At 42.7% G+C, this 15,996-nt stretch overlaps 1 long non-coding RNA gene across 7 annotated transcripts in view; it reads right to left on the bottom strand.

Moving 5' to 3' along the window:
- LOC121493268 overlaps window positions 1–15,996 on the bottom strand; it is a 66,957-nt gene that overhangs the window by 30,395 nt on the left and 20,566 nt on the right. For 3 of the 7 annotated variants that reach the window (XR_005988440.1, XR_005988439.1, XR_005988434.1), the window contains exon 2: window positions 9,510–9,643. The exons of 3 other annotated variants lie outside the window; for them this stretch is intronic. This is a non-coding gene — a long non-coding RNA (uncharacterized LOC121493268). The remainder of the gene's footprint in view (window positions 1–9,509; window positions 9,644–15,996) is intronic. One more of the 7 variants, XR_005988438.1, reaches the window with a different exon arrangement.

Genomic DNA, 15,996 nt, shown 5'->3' with positions numbered 1-15,996 from the left:
TTCAGCATCCAGCTCTTGATTTCAGCTTAGATCAGGATCTCAGGGTTTTGGGGAGTCTGCTTGAGATTCTCTCTCTCCCCCTCCCCACCTCCCCAGTAAATACTAACTAGCTAACTAAATCTGCTGGAAGGTATGGTGAGGAAATGCTTTAATAAATGAGGTAACAGAGTTTAAATTCATAGACAAAGATAAACTCCCATATCAATTGCCTGAATTTTCTTTAAAGCTCATGTTCTTGGCTGCCTTTTTTTTTTTTTTAAGATTGATTTATTTATTTGAGGGAGAGGGAGTGGGAGAGAATGCATGAGCAGGGTCAGGGCAGAGGGAGAGGGGGAGATAGTCTCCAGCAGATTCCCTGCTAAGTGTGGGGCTGGATCCCACCCTAAGATCATGACCTGAGCCGAAATCCAGTCCACCCAGGCATCCCTTGGCCATCTTTTTCACACCCGGCACCAATGAGACTCTTATCTTCAGTCCTGTGGGAACCTTCTGTCCCTGTGGGCTGAGGCCATCAGCAGCTGCCTCATCCTTGCCTGTCCTCCCCTCAGTCGTTGTTGTCCCTTCCTTCCTGAGCTCCTGTCCCCAGGTCAGGCCTGGCCGTCCTCACCACCATCTCCTTGGCTGCCCTCCAGCTCTCCTGTGGGCAGGAGGCACTTCTCAGCCTATAGTGGCTTGAGTCCTATTTCTTGGCAGATGACATTGGTGCCCTCCTGTGGAGGGTCACAGCTGCTTTCTTGCCAGAAGTGTTAACCACACATATTTTGGCTGGTGAGGGCATTGCCTTTATCTTGTAAATAGCCACAGTCTTCATTTGCCCTTCTTCTAGCGACAACAGCTCCTTCACTCCTCCCACCTGCCAACCTAAGAGGGTGATAGCAATCCTCATTTTCATGATAATAGTTGTAGTAAGAACTAACACGGACTGCACTTACATTCTAAGATCCACCCAAGGAGAGCTCATTTAATCCTTACAATGATCCTATACAGTTGAGGTAAACACTTATTTTCCATATGGGGAAACTGAGGCTCAGAGAAGTTAAATGATGTGCTCAAGGTCCACGTGAAGCCCTGAATGCCTGAAACATGGTAAGCCCTAGGTAAGCACTAGCTGCCAGATTGTTACTAACTCATGTCTGCCTCTGACTGGCTGTGATATGGGGAAACATACTCCGTCTCTTAGTCTTGGTTTCCTCATCTGTAAAATTCATCTATAAGCTCCTTTCCGATTGTAATCTCCATGTTCTTGGTCATCTCATTCCTGCTTTTACACAGAATGAGTCCTGTTTTTCTAGAGATCACTCTCTCTAGCTTTTCCTGGATTTTGCAACGAAATTATTGCCTGACTGTTCTGGAAGTTTCCAGAAAACAACTTGAAACAATGGTCAAGGGTCTCCCCTTTTTATCGGAGAGCTTTGGAGTCACAGCTACCTCAGTTGTCTCCAAGAGCCTTCATTAAACCAGTGTTGTAAATACTAAGTCAATGTTTTCCAGTCTGAATTCTCTCTCGGAGAAGCGAGGGAAAAAGAGAGGCGAGATCAGTCCTCAATCACGCTTCCTCTCTGGTCAGATCTTCTGTCTCCATAGCATTAAGCCGAGGAGACTCCACCACCCTGGGATTTGGCCACAGCAGAGATTAGAATCAAGGGCTCCCCTTTGGCTATCAAAGGATTTCCTTCTCTTAGAAGAACCACAGTGAGAGGGGTGCATTGGTTTTGCTTCATGATCTGTTGCCATTTATAGGACATTGAAGTTTGAGCTTCTAGCCCCCGAGAGAGATAGGCAAGCCCACAGGCTGGTGGCGTGTGCTTGACAACTGTGCAGACAGGATGTCCTCTGATCCTGTCTTGTAGAGTCTAATAGAATGATATCACAGGGGCTCTGGAGTCTCTGGTCAGAGTGCTGAGAGACAAAACAATAAGAGGGGAAAACTGTCTTTGAGTCCTGCAAAGCACAGGGCAGTGTCCTTGCCAAACCAACACAGTGGAAGCCTGCTGGGTATTAATAGCAACAGCTAACATTTATGGAGCGCTTACAATGTGCCAGCTGCTGTGCTAAGCACCATTTAATCCTCCCGATGACCCTCTGAAGTAGGTCTTATTATTATTATCACTGCCAACACTTTGTAGATGAGGACACAGACTAGAGAGGCTGAACTACTTGCCCAGAGCACACAGCAGTGCCAGGCTCTGATGCTAAAGCCTGTACCCTATCTATCCACTGCACTCTACTGCCTTCTGCTGGGGTCCTTGGTGCTAAAGACACCCCAGTGCAGATAAGGTGACCTAAGGACAGCAGCTGAAATCTGCTTTGGCCTCAACTTTGGGCTGGGTTTGCACCTCAGAGGACCTTCAACCATTTTATTTATTTATTTTTTAAAGATCTTATTTATTTATTCATGAGAGACACAGAGAGAGAGAGAGAGGCAGAGACATAGACAGAGGAGAAGCAGGCTCCATGCAGGGAGCCTGATGTGGGACTCGATCCCAGGTCTCTAGGAGCACGCCCTGGGCCAAAGGCAAGCGCCAAACTGCTGAGCCACCCAGGAATCCCCCTCAGAGGACCTTCAGTCCCAGGTCTGGGTCTTGGTGCTGTAGGTTAAAAGTCTGCTGTTGGTTACTTAGGGGAATCGACCCTAGGAGAAAGCATCTCTACTGATCTCAAAGAGAACTCAAGACATCAGCATGCAGATGCTAGCGTGCAGGGTGACTCACACCAGCCCTCTGTACAGTAATCCTTTCTGGTGGATGGTCTGCTTAGGAGACCACCTGGCAGACATGCATGTTGTTCAAGAGATATTTCTACCAGTGAATAGTCTTTTCTTCTCTAGGGATCTTCCTGCCTGGTTTATTGGTATTGGTTTTTGGAATTCAGAGTATCTTCTCTTTTGATCTGTATCAGCGATTTTCTGATATATTCTTACTCTGCAGTTCTTATTTTCTAGTCATTCTCCCTTAAGATCTCAAGCGTCATTGCAACATTGCTTTAAGGGGTGCCTGGCTGGCTCAGCTGGTAGAACACAGACTCTTGATCTCCGGGTTGTGAGTTCAAGCCCCATGTTGGGTGTAGAGATTACTTAAAAATTTTAAAAAAATATTTAAGAAAACCATGATTGAATTTCTGAGATTCATTTTATTTTATACCAAAACATTAAAATTCTGTCTTCCAAAGAAGAACTGGAAAGAGAAGTGGGTTGTGAAACAGGAAAACTGAATGCCAGATCCAGGTCAGCTCCCATGTTGCTGTGTGGTCCTGGCAAAGTCAGCCCAATAAGTGAGTGGACTAGAGACTCTAGTGGACTCACTAGAATGGATCAGTGAGTGGAACAGTGAGTCCAATCCATCTGTTTTACTTTCTGGCCTGGAGGAAGTGCAGCATATACTCCTGCCAGGGGTTGAGATGGAGAGGTAGTTGAGGTGCCCAGCTGGAAAGTGTGGGAGGAAGGGGGTGTCAGGGGTAATGGCCAGGACGGGAGATCCAACAGTTACCAGAGATAGAAGAGAATGTGTCCTGGCTACTTTGTAATGAAGAGCTCCAAGCAGCTGAGTGGTCACTACTGAGACACCCTCAGAAGAAATTTCCCTGGCTGCCACACTGTGAAGCACTTTGGAAATAAGAATGGAACCTAAGATGAGTATCATTGACGCAGACTTCTCTTCAGGTCATCTTCAGGTCACTTCTGAGCATGATGTTTGCATCACGCATAAAAGTAGTTAAGCTAATTTTTTTAACCTTTCTGTTGTTGACAGATTGATATTATAAATTACCTTCTAGAAAAGCGATTACTAACCTAGAGATCTGGACCTCCAAGTCATATCAAAGATATTTGCAATTTTTCAGTATTTTCGATATTTCAGAAAGTCTCTCGGAAATTGTACATTTACCCAGATAATAATGTCTGTGCTAACAAAAATGTCAAGTTTCTTTGCCTTTTGGCTAGAATTATATCATTAGGTTGGCGTGGTAACACTGGTTATCTGGTTGATATGAAACGTTGGTTGGCAACTATTTATATTTTGAATAACTAATAAGTAGGGAAAAGATACTTGCATGCACTTGTCATTTACACACTGTACTGTTACACAGCAGTGTGGAGGTGTCTGAATTACTGCTTGATTTTTTTTTTAAATTGTAGAACATTTTTCACAACATTGGGTCTTTGTAGGAAAAACCTGGTGAAGTGTGTACAAGGGCATGAAAGGTTGGAGGGCTCTTTGTGGTTCATTATCTCTCATCTCAAAGGGAGGTGGGGGCTGAGGGTCAGTAGAGGACATCTAGAGGCCCTTTAGTAGGGGGGTACTTGGGTTCAGCTTCATAGACACCCCTTCAACATAGAGTGCAGGTGCCTTTTTTCTACTCACTGGCAAAGCCATCCAGATGTTATGTTCACCTGGGTTCTTTAACTGTCCAGTTACTTAAATTTATAAGGACTGACTTCACTCCCAACCTCTCTCTACAAATGTATCTTATAGACCAGTTACCACTTGCTTCTCTGAGAGACTGTGGCCCTTTGTTCTCCACCCTACTTACTAGGTAGTTAGGCACTGCCTTGGTGTCTTCACTAGATGTTCTTGTGTTATCCATCTCTACTGAGGCCTCATTGTAGGCTCCTTTCACATCTTTGGTAACAGAAGATTTGATACAGTGCCATTAAGACCTATCATTTTTTAAAAGATTTTTATTTATTTATTTGAGAGGGAGAGAGAGAGAGAGAGAGAGAGAGAGAGAGAGAGAGAGAGAGATAGTGAGTGAGAGAAAGCGAGCATGAACAGGAGGGAGAGGGAGAAGCTGACTCTTCGCTTGAGCAGACAGCCCAACCTGGGCCTCGATCCTGGCCTCATGACCTGAGCCAAAAAGGCAGACGTTTAACTGACTGAGCCGCCCAGGCATCCCAGGACCTTATCATTTTATGACATTTACTATTTCAAAATGCTTTAATGCTTTAGTGGTCATGATTTGCACATCAGTTAGGTGAGGTAAGGGGGAAGATGTTAATATTCTCATTCTATAGACAAGAAGCAAAGATGTTAATATTCTCATTCTATAGACAAGAAGCAAAGACTCAGTGTGGTTAAGGGGTGCACCTGGAGTCACCCAATGGGCAGGTGGTGGATCTGGAACATGTGCCTTACTAATGTCTCATTTTCTTTTCACTGTGCCGTGTGCTATCTATCTAGGTAGCCAAGTGCAGTGGCTTTTAAATTATATCACCCTACTTGCTAGGACTACAATAACTGTTTCTCAGAGGGTGTGAGTTCGTATTATCCCCATTGAGTGGGTAGGGGGCTAAGCTTGGAAGTGGCAAAAGTCTTGGTATAGGTTTCTTTGCCTAGAAGAATTCTTTATTTTTCCATTTGATACCTGGGCCAGCCAAGGACTAGGGAGCCCCCATGACCCCACATTTCTGTTCTGCCAAGAGGATTTACAAAAATAAAGCCGCCCAAGGGAACTAAAGTTGCCTAGTACACAAGAAGAACTGAGAGCCATTGTCTAGAAAGAGTCTATTTTCGCCTTGTTGATCTGAGTTGCTTGCTGATCAGAGTGTTGCTGTTTTGTTGCTCTGTACCGCTCACTTTTGAGTCTTTTTGGTCCCTCACTAATTCTGGGTTCACTAAGGCAGTCAGTTTCTACCCAAGGCCCACTTCCCTTCTCGGTCAGGACACAGGGCAGACCTGGCAGGTAGGGACTGACTTGTGCCCTTCAAAGCCTGCAAACCCAAGCTCTGCCATCCCCAAAGCAGAAGCCCATGTTGCCAGCCAAGAGGAGGATTTTAGCTGTTCCTTTAAGTTGGCTGCCAAGTCTGAATCCCAGACCCCCGGCATGCTAGCACCCTCCTGGGAGGCTGAGAAAGGAATTGCTTCATTTCGAGGCAGCCAAGTGGATAGATGGTGGGAAGCATCTGTTTTGGAAATGCATTTCTCACAGCAAATAACATTTGCATGATTGTGCCTGCAAATATCACCATGGCATTTGCTAAGTTAAACACAGTGCCTTTGCTTGCTTGACCTTCACCTTGCTTCAGACCCAAGATGCTCCTGGGGTCTGGGAGCTCCACCTTGGGGAGAGACTCTCCCCTCAGCTCTGTTCTCCGCGAGTGGGGTGCTTCCTTGTCAACCTGGGAGAGTATGTCTCTTGTACACACAGAATCCAGGTTTTAATCGAATTCGGACCCTGGTGGTCCAAGAAGACATGGAGGCAATGACAGTGACCTCTTACAGTTTCTCTTGTCTGCCTTCCATGAGGCTGTAATGCATAAAATGAAAGGCCTTTTCTATATATATCTTCACTATATTTCTATAGTACTATCCACTTGAGTAAACTTTTCCTCCTCTGCCTGTTGTTCCTCCTTCTCTGTGTTGATGTTTTCATATTATGTGCGTTGTGTCCCCCAAAAGATGGTAAGCTCCTGGCTGAGAGAAATCATATCTTTGACTAGGCTGACTCATCGGTACACGTCAATATGCTATGTTTAGCTGTATGTGCATATGTGTCTATGTTAAGATCATATGAGCATAAGAGAAGTATATGGGAGGATATATAATAGGTTGTTAACACAGATTATCTGGGCAACGGGTGACTAACATGGATGGAAGGGAGAAAAAAGTGGAAGTGGGTGGTTAAACAAAGAAAAGGACAAAAAGAGACCACATTAAAAAAAAAAATTCCTGCCATATCAGTTCAGCTTTTTGGAGGGCGGGGCCGGGAGAAAGCCAAGATGGTGAATCAGCAGACCATATTTACCCATTTATGCAAAATTTTACATGTTTATGCACCAAGAAATTAACATAGAGTACAATTCAGGAAGAGAAAAGAGGGGCAGCCCCTGTGGCCCAGCGGTTTAGCGCCGCCTTCAGCCCGGGGTGTGATCTTGGAGACCTGGGATGGAGTCCCCTGTCGGGCTCCCTGCATGGAGCCTGCTTCTCCCTCTGCCTGTGTCTCTGCCTCTTTCTCTCTGTCTGTCATGAATAAATAAATAAAATCTTATTAAAAAAGATACAGGAAGAGAAAAGAAGTACTATGCACATAACATTCAATCAATATCTGGCGGATGAATGAATGCTCAATAGTATGCTGTGTGTGATAATTTTATAGATTTGAATTCTCAAGGAGCTATTTAGTTGCTAATGTTACTATGACACTTGGGATGCTTGCAATGTGTTCTCATAATCAGAATCCCTGATGTCCTCTGTTTCATGGGTGGGATAGACTGCCCGAGAGAATCCCAGTTTCCTCTATGGTCATCCTGTTCACCGACCAGCCGCATCAGAATTAGCTGGTATGATGGCTAGAAGTGGAAATGACAGGGTCCCAACCCTGGTATACTGATTCGAATCTGGCTTGGTGGGGAGAGGGCACAGGGACTAGGGCGAGGGGAGGGAATTGGAAACTTGCATTTTAGCAAGCACTCCAGGTGATTTTTATGCTCATTGCTCCAGGAATGGTTAGCTGCCAAAGTGATGCACTACTTTTTAAATTAACTATTCTTCAAACGCAACAAAGAAAGATTTATTTTTTACTATATTTAAAAAATCATGTCTCATTGTCTGACCTTTCGTTGTTTTATTGCCAGTATTTAAAAGACCTAATTTGTGTGAACTTCATAATATGTAGATCAAACTTTGAATGGATCCATCTAACTTGGGGGGAGCCACATCCCCTGAGCTGAAAACATCTCGGGACCTTCTCCTGTGCCAGCTTTGTGCAGTGGTGACCTGCCCTAGCAAAAGAATCTTAGGTCTTTAGTCACCCTAAAACAAATTTCTGGAAACAAAATGCAATGTATCAAACATAAAAAGGGCAAGGAGGATAATAGAACAACCCTTTGTGCTTTTTAAAAAATGTACAATATATGTATTTTTAATGTAGGATCCATGCTCTTACCACCCAGTTTGGTCCACTCTTAACATTGCTATGCTTTCTTCAAATACGTGTTTTCATAAATAAAACACGATAGAAAAATTGTGTAGTCCTCCCTGACCCATCCTTTTTCCCTCTCTCCAAAGGTAGCTACTATACTGAATTTAGTGATTTTCTTCCCATAAATATTTGTATTTTTTTACTACATAATGTATTCATACACAATTTGGTTTGACATATTTTAAACTTGATGTAAATGGTATTACATGGTACGCCTTTCCCTGCAAATAGATGTGTTTTGTTCAGTGATTTACCATGTTGACATATGTAGTTTCAGCTCATTTAACTATTCTGTAGTATGGCACAGTGTGCTACAGTGTTGTGTAGTAGAGAATGGCAGGATAGTATCATTAAAAGAGTAGCAATAGTGTGCTATAGTAGCTCCGATTTTATCTATTCCTTTTTCTGATGTATATTTATGTTGTTTTCTTTTTTCAAATGATGATGGACAATGTTGAAGTGATCATTTTTGGTGAGTTTCTCTTTCTGTTGTGAGGATTTTATGTCTCTAGCAATGGACGTGTGGACCACAGCATGTGTGAGCCTTCAGCTTCAACAGATACAGCTAAATTGTCCCACAGAGAAATTGCACCAGTGCCTATAACCACTTCTTGAATATTCTAGCAAGTTTTTCCTTGCGTGGCCTCAACTTTAAAAGCAGAAAACAGATATAAGCCAAAGAAAGGAAATAGCTTTGAGAATACATTTAATGATCAGTGGAACTTACTTCACACCATTCATTTTCCAATCTGAAGGCATTTCTTCCCTGTGACCACCTCCCTTCAAATCCAATCAGGACATATTGGTTAAGCTCCGGTGTGGAGGCATTTCGGAGTGGGGATACAAAGGCGTACATGCAAAAGGACTTTTCTGAGAGTTTAAAGAATAACCAGGAAGCTAAGACATAAACTATAGATAACAATTAATTATTTAAATAACACTTTAACAGAGAGAAAAGATATCACTGGATAGTGCTGATTCATCATTGAATACGTTGTGCCTGCATTAATTTTATAGGAGTTCTCAAAAGGGGGAAAGTCAGAGCCTGTGTGATTCCAATTTGCCATAGAATGGTTTCCTAGCAACCATCACTACATGGGAATCAGCTAACTCTGCTTTTTGAAGCACACTTTAGTCCCTTAGAAAAATGAGTTAAATAAAAGCCAGCTTAAAGTACAATTTGACCGCGTAAAAGTACATTTGAAATATATGACTTTTGAACAAAGATCTAAAGTGGTTTCCTCTCCCAGAACCTAACAAATGTGGATGTGTGCAAGTGAAAGGAGCACCGGATTTAGGAACTTGGGCATCTAATTCTTCACAGGAGTTGGGACTGGACACTGATGAGCGAAGAGAGAGCAGACTGACCGGGGGTGGGGCAACAGCATGTCACACACTTGAATTATGGAAGCGAGCAATTTCCTAGGCACATGTGGCCCAGGAAGTCTTAGAGACAGCTAGAAGGTGGGGAGATCAGTCATTTGGGCATGAACCCTGGAGACTCTCTTCCTATCACCAGCTTCTATTTTGTTCCCAGAAACTAGCTCTAAGGGACCAACATCATGTATTTCCCAACATAGGAAAACCAGCATTACCTGATAGCCCATTTCTATTCCTCTTACCACGCTTTATGACCTCTGATGGTGACCTTCCCAGGAAGAAGGCTCATAAGGTGTCTGTTTATGTATTTCGAGCTCACTCTGCTTACAGCCTTGAAGCCCAAGAGAACCTGCCAGAATAAACAGTCAGCACAGAAGTACAGAGTTCTCAAAGCAAACTCTTTCACCTAGGACCACATCAAGGAGAAATTTCTGGGGCTCTAGATTTGGAAGAGACTTTTCATGTATCAAATATATAGAATATAAAAGAAAATAATTCGGCCTTTCTATTTGGAGTTAGAATTGTTCCCAACTTTGCCTGAAGAGGAAACTCCCCTTTTACATTTCTCCTTTGTACAAAACACATGCTATTAGATAGTGTCAGAGATACTTGTAAGAAAAGGAATACTTTTTTCTCTAAAGCTTAGTCAATAGGGATCCCTGGGTGGTGCAGCGGTTTGGCGCCTGCCTTTGGCCTAGGGCGCGATCCTGGAGACCCAGGATCGAGTCCCACATTGGGCTCCTGGTGCATGGAGCCTGCTTCTCCCTCTGCCTGTGTCTCTGCCTCTCTCTCTCTCTGTGACTATCATAAATAAATAAAAATTTTAAAAAAAGAATTAAAAAAAAAAGCTTAGTCAATAATACTGAGAACAAAATGTAAATGAAGAGATCCTGAAAAAACTCTTATTCTTCTTAAAATTATATAAGGTTTTTAAATTAAGATAAATTTAGAGTTGATACTAGAATTCTGTTAATCACAGATCACTTTGGTGCAGTTTTCCAGCACTGTAATTTCTGTTGCATATCAAATGTCACTGAAAGTCTAGAAATCAATGCTATGACTATTTGGGAAATTTATGGATAAGTATTTTTTCAACATAGTGGACTAAGCCATACAATTACCCATTAGGTATTCTTGACATTATTTTTTGATATACCAATTCTTATTAAAAGTAATTAACTTCTTTGAATGTAATTATGGAATCCTACAAATATGTAGGATTCCAGCCCCCACCAAAGCTGGTGGCTCTTTTGGTTTCTGATATCTGAATTCGGCCTATACTTGTGGATGCAGTGGTATGTTGGGGCTGGCTCTCTTCCCATCTCGTGTTCAGTGATATATTGGCACCTTGGAATCAGCCACGGAGCTAGTATTTATACCACTAAAAGTGGCAAACACCACAAATCAGGATTTTTATCAGAGAGCCAGTTGTTAGACATTTATCATCACATCCCTGGGCAGATGTCATCTCTGTCATTACAGTGAATAGTGAATCCTAGGCCTTCCTTTGCCATTTGCCATCCAGCTCATGTGTGCCCAAGGCATAGATAGACTTAATTTTCCTATTGTCCAAGGGAAATATAATCAGAAAGGGAGTCTACAATCACTTCTTCAAGAAACATGTTTTTTAATTTAAAAAAATTTTTTTTTCAAAAAGCCTCATAGAGTCCATTCCAGGATTTGTTTTGTGTGATTATCTACACCACTAAAAAACCTCTGTTTCCATGGCTAATGGAGACATCTCTGAAAAACCAATTCAATCTTCTTGAATATTCCTTATTTTTCTTTCACAATGGACCCAGCCTAATGACCAGTCTGCCTATTGGGGAGCAGCTTTGATGCAACAGCCCTTCACAGACCCCCAGAGGACCAGAATCAGAAGCGCCTTTGATTCATGCTGCTTATTAGGAGCTTAGCTCCTTTAGTGCTAAGCATACTCCCTCCTGCTGGTTAAATCCCTTGTTTTTTCCTCTTGGTTGCACTAAGTATTCATCACATATGGGCAGTGTGCTAGGTACTGGTCTGTCGGGGAAAACAGGAAGTGGTTTTTTTTTTTTTCACTAAAGCTAGGAGGCAATCCAGCATGATAAGGATTTAATGAGAGGTTTGAAAGAGCCCAGGTGACAGGTATATGAGGAGAAACCTGTACCTGGTCCCACTGGAATGTCAAAAGTAGCTGAAACTGAGAGACCTGCAAGAAGCCTAGTGTTCTTGTTACATTTCTGTTGCTGATATATTAAAAAAAAAAAAAAAGCAATAAAAAATGTACTGTCATTTGGACTTTGGGGTTAAGCCCCTTTAGGCAAAATAGATATCCATCCATCTATCCATCCATCCATCCCAGGATAATTTATTAAACATTATAAAATCCTAGGATCAAGTCTATTCAGGCTCTGTGGGAATCCCTTGCCTATGGGTAGACAGGGATCTGGGGGGGTAGGTGCAGTTGAAGAGGGGGAGTATCCACCTACTATAGGCTTCTTCCTCCAGGGTGCTAGTTGTTGTGGAAGAACAAGAGATCTTTTCCCATGAGAAGTTTATTTCAGAGGAGGAGCCACCATGTCATCTGTGGTGACAGGGTGAAGATGTTGATTTTATGCCTTTTGCACATTCCACTCTCTCTAGGCCTTAAACAAAGTGTTAAAAAAAGAAAAAAAATTCAAAAGGGATAAAAGGAACCATTGATACCAACTCATAAGCCCTTCTCAGATTTTCCTTCCCAGCTTCATCCTGAGTCAGTCATGTCTTTTTCTCAGGGAGGGGGAGGAATGTGTTTGCCCTCACACCTGCTGACCTACCACCTTCTGGGGGTGCAGTGCTACCCCAGTCTCTCCATCCCTCTGCAGTTTTATCAATCTTTGTATTATGCTTACTGACTCAGAAAAACCCAAGCAGAAATAGTAATTTGGTGGAGGATCACGTTCCACGAATTGAGTCTCATGCTGTGTTGGTCCCATAGATGCAATTAGTTACCCAACAGCAGAAAGCTTGTTCTGCTGTTGGCAGGTACCTTGGCACATTACCCATAAAACAGATGGCTACTGGTTCCACAAATTAGATTTCCAGATGATTGTATAATTGTGTGTCAACCAGCCACTCCTGCCTTGCCCTTCCTGCCTCCCAGATAAATGAGAGTGAATCTATGTAAATGCACTGACCTCCTATCAATTAACCATTCTTGCAGGTGAGAACACAGTTGGGACAGGATCTGAGGGAGGGAAGGGGAGTCTGCTCTTTAAAAACAATGAATTAGTCCTCAGTGTAGATGTCTTCTTGACCTTTCTCTAGTCCCCATCCCAAATGTTTTCCATTTGGAAATATTCCAATGTTCCAATGTTCAATATCCAATGTTCAATGTACTGACCGGATGGCACTTGGTCTCCCTTCAATGTGCTTTGATGACCAGGTTGAGAGGGATTCCCTTGCCCCAGGTCTGCACTTCTGATTCATATTGATGTGATGCAAATAGGAATCTTTCCCTATTACTAGGGGGATGGAACAGGAGGGGCTTCCACAGAAGACATGCTCATTGGTCCTCTCCTGCCTCCATACTTCCTTCTTAGAGGTAGTAGTTCTGCTGTATGTTCTCCTTCCCACCCCAATGGTGGTTGACTAAGAAACCAATAAGTTACTCTCTCTTGAAAAATGAGGAGGGAGGGATCAGGAAACCAGACGGTATCAATGCACAGGCACCAGGGTAAAGGTCTAGGCAGTCTTGCAGAGGGCCTCAGAAAGGTGCTGACTTTAGAGTCTAGTTGGTCACCTTCTCTTTGGATTCTAGTTAATCTGAGTTTTGGAATAAGTTTTTCTTTATGTTTGCATGAATGGTTTCTATGCAGCCAAATGATTCCTCTCTGGAATGTCCTCCTACACTGTTTTCTTTCCCAAAGGAAAATCACAGAAGCCATTTCACTGTCTTGGTTATGACTATCTCCCAAACCCTGAAAAGTCAGATGCTCACCCCTGTACCAGGCAAAACATTCCTGAGCCAGAACCACAATCATGTTCAATTATGAATAAGTAGGACCTCATCTGAAGGCCTTTCACCTGTGCTCTATCCACTAGAGCAGCTACACAGCCCATGACTTGGAGCCATGACACCAATGTTCTTTCCTCTAATCGCCAAAGTGACAGTGACGAAGGGGCTGCACTTCTTGGTCTTGGGCTTGTCTACTCAGTGGTGTTTGCATCATCATACTAATTGGATTGGGTAGGAATCATACCCCTTGATTTCCTTCCTTTCCTAAGGAAGTGGTTTAGAGTAGAGAAAAGCAGTGCCTCTCATGACAGAAGTAGTTTGGGATATGACTATTCCTTCAGCAAGGATGCAACTGGGCTCAGGCTTGAGGCCTGGCTTTGGTGAAGAAGAGTACCTGGAAGTGGGCCTACAAAACACCTAGACAGCTGGAGAAGAGGTTTATCCTTTTGGTTTTGATTATTTGGTTAGATTGCTTTTGCTTATTTGTTTTCTCATATTTTTAACAAACCTGTCTGACAGGCTGTGTGTCAGAAGCCCGTTGGACTCATTCTTTCTAAAGGGGATGGTTGGCACTGTGAATATGATGAAAGTGACCTTCCAAATTCCTTGCATATGATGCGAGGGGGAGCAGAAGCATCACTCACATTTATATACCAGGCTCTAGACTTGGGTCTAGGTCTAGATCCAAGCCATGGTCAACTCAACCAGTGGCTACTGTTAACTGTTTAGAGATAGTCCTGCTATGAACCACTAGGGAGCTGCTAGCCAGCCTGAAGAGGGACTTGGGGTGAAACAATCTCTGTTGTCATAGTGTATTTGGCCAAAGGCACACTAAGGAGTAGTGACTTTGGGTGACGAACCTGTCTCCCCCTGTAGTATATTCTTTCTGTGTGTTTGTTGACCAGCTAGCTGGCAAGTGATATCATTGTCAGGGATGTGCTAGCCCAAGTAAGTAATCCCCTTTGGCAACAAGTGTGTGAGTTTGTGGTTTATATAAAGCAAGGCAGTAAGGTCTGGTCATAGGGAAGAGGCCAAGAAAATTGCAAAATGATCATTTCCAGATGTGTCCAATTTCAGTATAGAGTCAGCTACCTCATGCATTCTAGTCAGGTGCCCCTGTGACACAAGGCTAGCTGAGTGTTCAGCAGGAACTGCTTTTGTTCTCCTGGCCTATGTTCATTTATCTACTTTAACTTTAAGCTGACCTGTTTTCTTCCTTGAAATCCCTGGGAGTTTATAAATAGATAATTATGAAATTTAAATAAGCGCACACTTATAAAATAGGAAAAAATACTAAGACTCAGACCTTAGGCCAGGTTGTAGGCTGCCGCAGATCAAAAAACAGCCTTCTTTGTACTTCACACAGTGGGACTGTGTCTGATTGGGGGCAAGTGGCTTGCCCTGCTCTGCTTCTTGGTTGAACAACCACACTTGACCTTTTCTGGCACAGAAGTGCCTTTTAGCTTCACATTCATGACTCTTTGGAAGCCTAACAATTTAGAAAGGGTTATCTCTTCAACTCACTACCTGAATGAGGAACAAAATCCTAATGGTGTGATTAAAAAACATACAGCTAAGGCAAAAATTTTTCAAAGGATGAGTAAATCATAAGGTATGCAGTAAATTCAGGAAAAGATGGTTTTATAGCAAAGTGTCCAAGGCCCAGCCACTCTTGGCAGATGTTTACATGTAATGGTATGCAATCATGTTGATATCTCCAAGGCTGCCTTAGGCCATTTGGTCAGGCAATGTCTATTGGGTAATTGCTTTATGAAAGGCAATAGGATTAAGAGCTGACTGGGGAAAGACAGAAAGGAATCTGAAGACCTGGTTCTTGTACTCACAGAGTTTATAATCTCATTGGGACATACCCTGAAGGTCAAATTATTAGGTAGTTCTCTGAAACCTTAAACTATGAAATATCAGGACACCAAGGGGTGTCAAGGAAGAGAGGGACCAAGACAGTGAAAATCCATCCTTCTTGTCGGAGACATTTCTTAAACATATTCTGTGTTAAGATACATCCAACTAAGTCCTAGATCTAGCCACATGGATGTGAGTGTCACATGAGAGTCTCTGATCTGCTTAGATCAAACCACCAATGGTGGTTTGTTAGATGTTCCATCAACATCACTTAAGGACTTTCAACCAATGAGACAATTAACCAAGAGTTCAAAGTTACCAACTTCTTTTCTCTTTGAAGTCTTGTGAGGTGAGTTTCTATTCCTTGCCTCATTGTGATTGGATGGAATTATTAGTCACCAATAAGTGGTTGTCACCCTTTTACCAAGAATGTATGGGAGGTTAGCACTCTTGCTGGATATAAGGGTAATCAGATATCTGAACGTATGTGTGTGGGAGAGAGTATATGTGTATAGGGTAAAAGGTATGGATTTGAAAAGTTATGTACATTTCCTGTGACGGGATAGATGACCCCAATAAAATGTGCGTGTTTTAATTTTCAACACTCATCCTCATGCAGCTTTCTATTTCTTCCTGTGTTCTTGGCTGACAGTTCAAGGTAGCTGGCACCACATAGGCATTGGCCTGTCAATTCTGGCTTCATGAGTCAAGCAGCCAGGTTCCCAGGCGGTTCTGTTTATTTAACCAGGTGAATAACATGCTTTGCCTCTTATTTTTTAAAGTACCTTTTCATTAAGACAGCTAATCACATACATTTTCTAAAACTTTATTGCCAACTCTTAAAGATGGCTGAATTTCAG

This window comes from Vulpes lagopus, chromosome 6, assembly GCF_018345385.1.
Source record: "Vulpes lagopus strain Blue_001 chromosome 6, ASM1834538v1, whole genome shotgun sequence".
Taxonomy (NCBI): Eukaryota; Metazoa; Chordata; class Mammalia; order Carnivora; family Canidae; genus Vulpes; species Vulpes lagopus.
Note: the sequence above shows the minus strand (reverse complement) of the source record. Positions and strands in the feature narration are given on the sequence as shown.